Source organism: Malus domestica, chromosome 04 (assembly GCF_042453785.1).
Source record: "Malus domestica chromosome 04, GDT2T_hap1".
Taxonomy (NCBI): domain Eukaryota; kingdom Viridiplantae; phylum Streptophyta; class Magnoliopsida; order Rosales; family Rosaceae; genus Malus; species Malus domestica.
The window spans coordinates 25,869,510-25,878,277 of record NC_091664.1 but is presented as its reverse complement, the minus strand read 5'-3'; positions in this window follow the sequence as shown (position 1 = coordinate 25,878,277).

The following is an 8,768-nucleotide window of genomic DNA, read 5'->3' as shown; positions in this document are numbered from 1 at the left end:
AAACTACACCTAGGATGATTGTGATTTAGCCAAAGATGTGAAGTACATGCCTGTTTATTTGCGTCACCTCCCGCACTATATGCTCATACTGGATCCAACTTAAGTGCACAATCTTGTTGTACAGACCTTATTTATGGTTCCGACTCATAGATAACTAGGGATTTATCGCCCGACTATTATGAGAGAATAGAATTGAGCATAATTATATTACACCCAATCTTGTCGTACAGACTCCATTTTAATCGTTTCGACTTATGTGCAGTATGTTGCCGTATAAGTTATTGTATTATCTCTGGCTAGAGTAAATTTGAGCTATGAATTCAACCGTACAGACTACCACAGGGGTTCCAGCTAACATATCATATTTCTATGAATTTATTCTTATCTGAATTGTTTACTTTGCTATATTTTGGCATGGCATACATATGAATATGTTTATGCGAAGCATGAATTGAATTGTTATGATTTCAGATATATATATATATATATATATATGCTTATATCTTGATTCTAGGAAAAGTATACATGTTTTACAGTGAGGTATTAAATATGTTGATAAATGAAATGATTTTGTAAAACATTTGTTTTTGCCCACTCACGTTTTCTGTTTTGCGCCCCTCCAGGTTTTAAGTAAGCTTGTTGTTAGTGGCTTGAGGACGTCGGCAGTTCTGACTTATCTAAATATTAGTAGGACATTCCTGGTATTGTATAACTAGTACTTGTCCTACTGGACTGCACCTAGACTTACTATGCTCTGATTAGGAGTATTTACGTTTGTAACTAACTCCTATCACTTCCTGTTTATTAGTGCACTCTAGTAATTCGGTTTTTAATTATTCGTATAATTCTTATCTTTATTGCTTTCGTACTGTGCACATGGCTACGTCACTCTCACGTGACGGCCAGCATGCCTTGATCTCGGTCGAGGTGTGTCATTCGGTTTTCAACATCACTACCACATGACTATTTATCAAACCAAACCATATTTTTTTACAAAAGCAAACTGAACTATTTATCAAACTGAATTAGAAAACCACACTTTTTTACCAAACCAAATTGAACTATTTATCTAATTAAACTACATTTTTTTACCAAAACAAACTGAACTATTTATCAAACTGAACTAGAAAACCACACTTTTTACCAAAGCAAACTGAACTATTTATCAAACTGAATCATATTTTTTTACCAAAGCAAACTGAACTATTTATCAAACTGAACTAGAAAACCATATTTTTTTACCAAAGTAAACTGAACTATTTATCAAACTAAACCACACTTTTTTACCAAAGCAAATTGAATTATTTATCAAAGTGAACCATTTATCAAACCAAACTACATTTTTTTTACAAAAACAAACTGAACTAGAAAACCACACTTTTTTACTAAAACAAATTGAACTATTTATCTAACTAAACCACATTTTTATACCAAAGCAAACTGAACTATTTATCAAAGTGAACTATTTATCAAAGTAAACTAGAAAACCACATTTTTTTACCAAAGCAAACTGAACTATTTATCAAAGTGAACTAGAAAACTACACTTTTTTACCAAAACAAATTGAACTATTTATCAAACCAAACCATATTTTTTTACAAAAGCAAACTGAACTATTTATCAAACTGAACAAGAAAATCACACTTTTTTACCAAAGCAAACTGAACTATTTATCTAATTAAACCACATTTTTTTACCAAAGAAAACTAAACTATTTATCAATCTGAACTACTTATCAAAGTGAACTATTTATCAAAATAAATTAGAAAGCCACATTTTTTTACCAAAGCAAACTGAACTATTTATCAAAGTGAACTAGAAAACCACACCCAAAGCAAATTGAACTATTTATCAAACTAAACCACACTTTTTTACCAAAACAAACTGAACTATTTATCAAACTGAACCATATATTTTTACCAAAGCAAACTGAACTATTTATCAAACTGAACTAGAAAACCACATTTTTTTTCCAAAGCAAACTGAACTATTTATCAAACTGAACTATTTATCAAAGTGAACTAGAAAACCACACTTTTTTACCAAAGCAAACTGAACTATTTATCAAACTAAACCACATTTTTTTACCAAAGCAAACTGAACTATTTATTAAATTAAACCACACTTTTTTTACCAAAGCAAACTGAACTATTGATCATCTACAAGACCATTGTTTTATCAATCAATAGTCAAGACCGCACTGGCAAATCTTTAAACCCACCAACTAAAAATGAAATTGAAATAATTTTCAATGAAAGGGTTCCTATAGAAAACATTTATACAGGTTCTAAGCGGCAAACAAAATTAAGGTGGAGATTGGTAATTTGAACAACCTAATTCAAATAAGTAAAAAAAATAAAATATATATATATATAAAATAAAAGAAAGTGGGAATCAATGGGTTTCTCAAGCCTATGAAAAAGACGTCCCTTCCGGCTTCCAGGAGCAAGGGGGAGGGCAAGAAGAAAACAAGAACAGTAAAAAGGAGAAACCAACGGAAAATTACCAAAAAAAAAAAAAAAAAAAAAAGAGAGAAACTAGCTAACAAAATGACATTCAAATTCTAAACGGTTTGGCTAACGGAAGTGTTGTTCCGTCAGGGGCAAGGATTGGAAAAAAAAATTGTTTTGCACGCTGGGCCTACTTCCAGCCCGTGTGCTCTTTAGTTAGGCTTTTGTTTCTTATAGTTTGTGTCCTTTTTCATTAAAATTCATGTCCTTTTTATTAAATAAAGTTATTATGTAGTTTTTGGTTAAATTAAAGTTAGTCAAAGCCCTTTTCATTAAAGCTCCCTATATTTTAAGGGGGCGTTTGTTTGACCTCGTTAACTGGGACTGGACTAGACTAAATTGTAGTCCCATGTTTGGTTTGTATTGGGACTAAGGGCTGGTTTGGTATTGCTTTACTTTGATAAAAAACTGCTGTGAGAAAAAGTGGCTGTGAAATAAATGAGCAGAGTGTTTGATAAACTTTTTTGTAAAAGTGCTTTTGGAAAAAAAAAGTAGTCTGATAGTGGGTCTTTTCATTAAAGGAGCACTGTAGCTCCGTGTTCTTTGAAAAAAAAAACCAGTTTTCCAAAGCTGCAAATAGCAGCTTCAGCTTTTTTCTTTGATTTCAGCTTATTCTCACAGCAGCTTCCAAAATAAGCCATTTTTTTTTAAGTTTACCAAACACCTAAAACCCTCACAGCTTTTTTCATGGGTGTTTTTTTTTTTAAGCATCTCACTCTCAAACCACCCCTAAGTTAAATGGGACTAAAGGGGACTCGCGTGGATTAGAGGCCTCACTAGGAGTTCTTAGCGAGACCCCCGCAAAACCACGGGATCTAAGACCTTCGTCTTCTCTCGTTTGTTCCTGCACTTCACATCCTATCTCTCCCTTCCTCTATCTCTTTGCACCGACAACCCAGACTCGGATCGATGTCGGCACCAACATCTAGTCCCTGGGCTTCTAACTTCTTTCTTCTGTGGCCCCGCCACTGTGGCTAGGCAGTCGGCAGTGCTTGCTCTTTCGTGGCCCAATCTGGAGGAATAGCAGCAACTCACAGCCTATGCAGCCACACCCATTGCTTAAATATCAAAATTCGACACGGCCCGCCGTCCACGCCCACCATTGAAATCTCAAAATCTTGTCTGTTTTTTTTAGCGTAAAGTTGTAGATGGTGAAAAGAACCACCAAAATCCACCCATATCCATATCATTTGCCATTAGTTGGGGAAGGAGTAGAGAAATGGATTGAAAATGGGAGAGAAAGTTGTTATGGGGACAAAGAGCAATGGAGAGATGGAAAAGCAAAAAGAGGGAGATAAGGACCGGACGGAACCAAAGAGGAGAAAGAGAAGTTTCCAGAGCATGATTTTTTTGGAAAAACAGGGAAAAAAGTTGAAATAATAATAAAATATTATTAAATATGTATTAAATAATACAATACTGTAGTTTGTTAAGTATCTGTTTTTTAGTCCGACACTACACCAAACGTTTCACTAAGTTAGTCCAACTTAATCTAGTATAAGCCAGTCTAGCTTAGTCCCTGAAGCTAGTCCAGTCTGAAACAGTCCGGTGCAACAAACGCACCCTAAGGGGGCGTTTGTTGCGCTGGACTATCTCGGACTGGACTAGCTTCAAGGACTAAGCTGGACTGGCTTAGACTAGACTAAACTGGACTAACTTAGTGAAGCATTTGGTGCAGTGTTGGACTAAGAAGCTGGATAATAACAAATTCTAATATTATATTATTTAATATATAAATTATTAATATTTTATTATGATCTAGGTGACCGAAGATGACGAGAAGTCTATCGGGAGTGGTTGTTGAGCATGACGAGGATGAGAGAGGATAGTCTTAGCTAGTCCCATGGTTATTGGGGGGTCTCGCTAAGACCTCTTAGTGAAGGGTTTTGTCCATGCTAGTCCCCTTTAGTCTCATTAATGTTAGTCCCAGCATGGAACAAACACACTATTGGACTAACAGCTAGTCCAGTCTAGTCTAGTCCCACTTAGTGAAGGCAAACAAACGCCCCCTAAAGGTATTGAAAAATTAGTCGGAACACAACTCAAATTATGATTGTCTGTAATGAAGAATGATTTCTTTTTTATACAATGATTGATTGATCATAATAATTTAGTTTTGAATTCATCATACAAAAGAGTCGAACCTAGAGTCAATACATTCCATTTACAAATGAAAGAAAGTATTACTATAATCCATTGTTGTGAAAAGTTATATATAAGCAACCATGTATTGAACTAAAAAACAAAAAAGGAAAACTAACGAAAAGTAAAACTTAACTTTAGTTTTAATGAAAAAATAACAAATAAATGTGTAGTGAATAGTACCATGGAAATGTAAAAAAGTAGTTTTTTGTTAAAATGAACAATATCAAGAATATTTTGTTAAAACTCAAAAAAAAAAAAACAACCATGTATCTTCCTTGATATATATTCTTTCTAGTAAATATATAGTGAGAAAGATAATGTTAGGAAGACCAAATTTTTAAACCAAATAATGTATATTACTGATAAAAAAAAAAAAGCACGTTAATTGACATTTAATTAATAATCTAATCATTAACAACTATATCATTTAGTCTACACAACAACAACAACAACAACAAAGCCTTTTCCCACTAAGTGGGGTCGGCTATATAAATCCTAGAACACCATTGCGCTCGGTTTTGTGTCATGTCCTCCGTTAGATCCAAGTACTCTAAGTCTTTTCTTAGGGTCTCTTCCAAAGTTTTCCTAGGTTTTCCTCTACCCCTTCGGCCCCGAACCTCTGTTCCGTAGTCACATCTTCGAACCGGAGCGTCAGTAGGCCTTCTTTGCACATGTCCAAACCACCGTAACCGATTTTCTCTCATTTTTCCTTCAATTTCGGCTACTCCTACTTTACCCCGGATATCCTCATTCCTAATCTTATCCTTTCTGTGTGCCCACACATCCAACGAAGCATCCTCATCTCCGCTACACCCATTTTGTGTACGTGTTGATGCTTCACTGCCCAACATTCTGTGCCATACAGCATCGCCGGCCTTATTGCCGTCCTATAAAATTTTCCCTTGAGCTTCAGTGGCATACGGCGGTCACACAACACGCCGGATGCACTCTTCAACTTCATCCATCCATCTTGTATTCTATGGTTGAGATCTCCATCTAATTCTCCGTTCTTTTGCAAGATAGATCCTAGGTAACGAAAACGATCGCTCTTTGGTATTTCTTGATCTCCGATCCTTACCCCTAACTCGTTTTGGCCTCCATTTGCACTGAACTTGCACTCTATATATTCTGTCTTTGATCGGCTTAGGCGAAGACCTTTAGATTCCAACACTTCTCTCCAAAGGTTAAGCTTTGCATTTACCCCTTCCTGAGTTTCATCTATCAACACTATATCGTCTGCGAAAAGCATACACCAAGGAATATCATCTTGAATATGTCCTGTTAACTCATCCATTACCAACGCAAAAAGGTAAGGACTTAAGGATGAGCCTTGATGTAATCCTACAGTTATGGGAAAGCTTTCGGTTTGTCCTTCATGAGTTCTTACGGCAGTTTTTGCTCCTTCATACATATCCTTTATAGCTTGGATATATGCTACTCGTACTCCTTTCTTCTCTAAAATCCTCCAAAGAATGTCTCTTGGGACCCTATCATACGCTTTTTCCAAATCTATAAAGACCATGTGTAAATCTTTTTTCCCATCTCTATATCTTTCCATCAATCTTCGTAAGAGATAGATTGCCTCCATGGTTGAGCGTCCTGGCATGAACCAGAATTGGTTGTCCGAAACTCATGTCTCTTGCCTCAATCTATGCTCAATGACTCTCTCCCTGAGCTTCATTGTATGACTCATTAGCTTAATACCCCTATAGTTCATGCAATTTTGTACATCGCCCTTATTCTTGTAGATAGGCACCAAAGTGCTCGTTCGCCACTCATTTGGCATCTTCTTCGTTTTCAAAATCCTATTAAAAGGTCAGTGAGCCATGTTATACCTGTCTCTCCCAAAACTTTCCACACTTCGATTGGTATATCGTCTGGGCCTACTGCTTTTCCATGCTTCATCTTCTTCAAAGCTACAACCACTTCTTCCTTCCGGATTCGACGATAAAAAAAGTAGTTTCTACACTCTTCTGAGTTACTCAACTCCCCTAAAGAAGCACTCCTTTCATGTCCTTCATTGAAAAGATTATGAAAATAACCTCTCCATCTATCTTTAACCGCGTTCTCTGTAGCAAGAACCTTTCCATCCTCATCCTTGATGCACCTCACTTGGTTTAGGTCCCTTGTCTTCTTTTCCCTTGCTCTAGCTAGTTTATAGATATCCAACTCTCCTTCTTTGGTATCTAGTCGCTTATACATATCGTCATAAGCCGCTAACTTAGCTTCTCTCACAGCTTTCTTCGCCTCTTGCTTCGCTTTTCTATACCTTTCACCATTTTCATCGGTCCTATCCTTGTATAAGGCTTTACAACATTCCTTCTTAGCCTTCACCTTTGTTTGTACCTCCTCATTCCACCACCAAGATTCCTTTTGGTGTGGGGCAAAGCCCTTGGACTCTCCTAATACCTCTTTTGCTACTTTTCGGATACAACTAGCCATGGAATCCCACATTTGGCTAGCTTCCCCCTCTCTATCCCACACACACTGGGTGATTACTTTCTCTTTGAAAATGACTTGTTTTTCTTCTTTTAGATTCCACCATCTAGTCCTTGGGCACTTCCAAGTCTTGTTCTTTTTTCTCACTCTTTTGATATGTACATCCATCACCAACAAGCGATGTTGATTAGCCACGCTCTCTCCTGGTATAACTTTGCAATCCTTACAAGTTATACGATCCCCTTTCCTCATTAGAAGAAAATCTATTTGTGTTTTTGACGACCCACTCTTGTAGGTGATCACATGTTCTTCTCTCTTCTTAAAGAAGGTGTTGGCTAAGAAGAGATCATATGCCATTGCAAAATCCAAGATAGCTTCCCCATCCTCGTTTCTCTCCCCAAAACCATGGCCACCATGAAAACCTCCATAGTTGCCTGTCTCCCTGCCCACGTGTCCATTTAAATCTCCTCCTATAAATAACTTCTCCGTCTGAGCAATTCCTTGCACCAATTCTCCAAGGTCTTCCCAAAATTTCTCCTTCGAACTCATATCCAACCCTACTTGAGGTGCGTACGCACTAATCACATTGATAAGTTCTTGTCCTATTACAATCTTGATTGCAATGATTCTATCTCCTACCCTCTTGACATCTACAACATCTTGTGTCAAGGTCTTGTCCACGATGATGCCAACACCGTTTCTCGTTCTATTTGTGCCCGAGTACCAAAGTTTAAACCCTGAGTTTTCTAGATCCTTTGCCTTAAGACCAACCCACTTAGTTTCTTGTAGGCACATAATATTTATCCTTCTCCTCACCATAACTTCCACTACTTCCATAGATTTTCCCGTTAAGGTTCCTATATTCCACGTTCCTAAACGCATTCTACTCTCCTGACCTCTACCCTTCTGTCCTAGCTTCTTCACCATCCCCCGTCCAATGGAATCAAAGTACTTCTTTTGTGTGTCCCGTGTAAAGTTGATAGGTGCATATGCTCCCAAACAACTTTGAGTGGAGTCGTTCGAAAAGAAGTTTCTATGGCCCCCTTGCTCATTTAACACTGCATCTGGGTGCCTATGGAGATACAGCGACCCTTGCTCACTTATCACTGTGCTCGGGCCACACAGCGCGCCACTTACGGGTGACACCCTAGCTTTAGCGCGATTTCGTTCTGAATTCATTTTCATAAGGATTCGACGTAACTGTGGAGTACCGGCTGTCGACTACCTGACGCCCTCCCCCTCCTCCTTTACCCAGGCTTGGGACCGGCAATGTAAGATAAACTTACATAGGCGGAGTTATCATTTAGTCTACACAATTTGATTTAAAAATTAGATCTCCTAAATATCACCCGAGTGAGAAACACATTACCCAGTGTGCACCGAACTACAGAAGAAAATGCGCATGTACGTGTGGTAGGAGTTGGGAGGAAATTGGTTGGTCGTTGTGATGAAATTAATGTTTTGGGTACGTACCATGATCTATTTTTTTTTAATTACAATTAAGTCCCTTAATTACTCTCAAGCACAAAATCGAACTTTCTGGCCAGATCACATAAATGATCCGTCACTTACCACCTACGTGAAAGCGAAGGTACTTAATTATATAATGTTATATATGGAAATCATATTTTGAAAACCATAAAATGTTTTAATTGATGGTTAATTTTTTTTAAT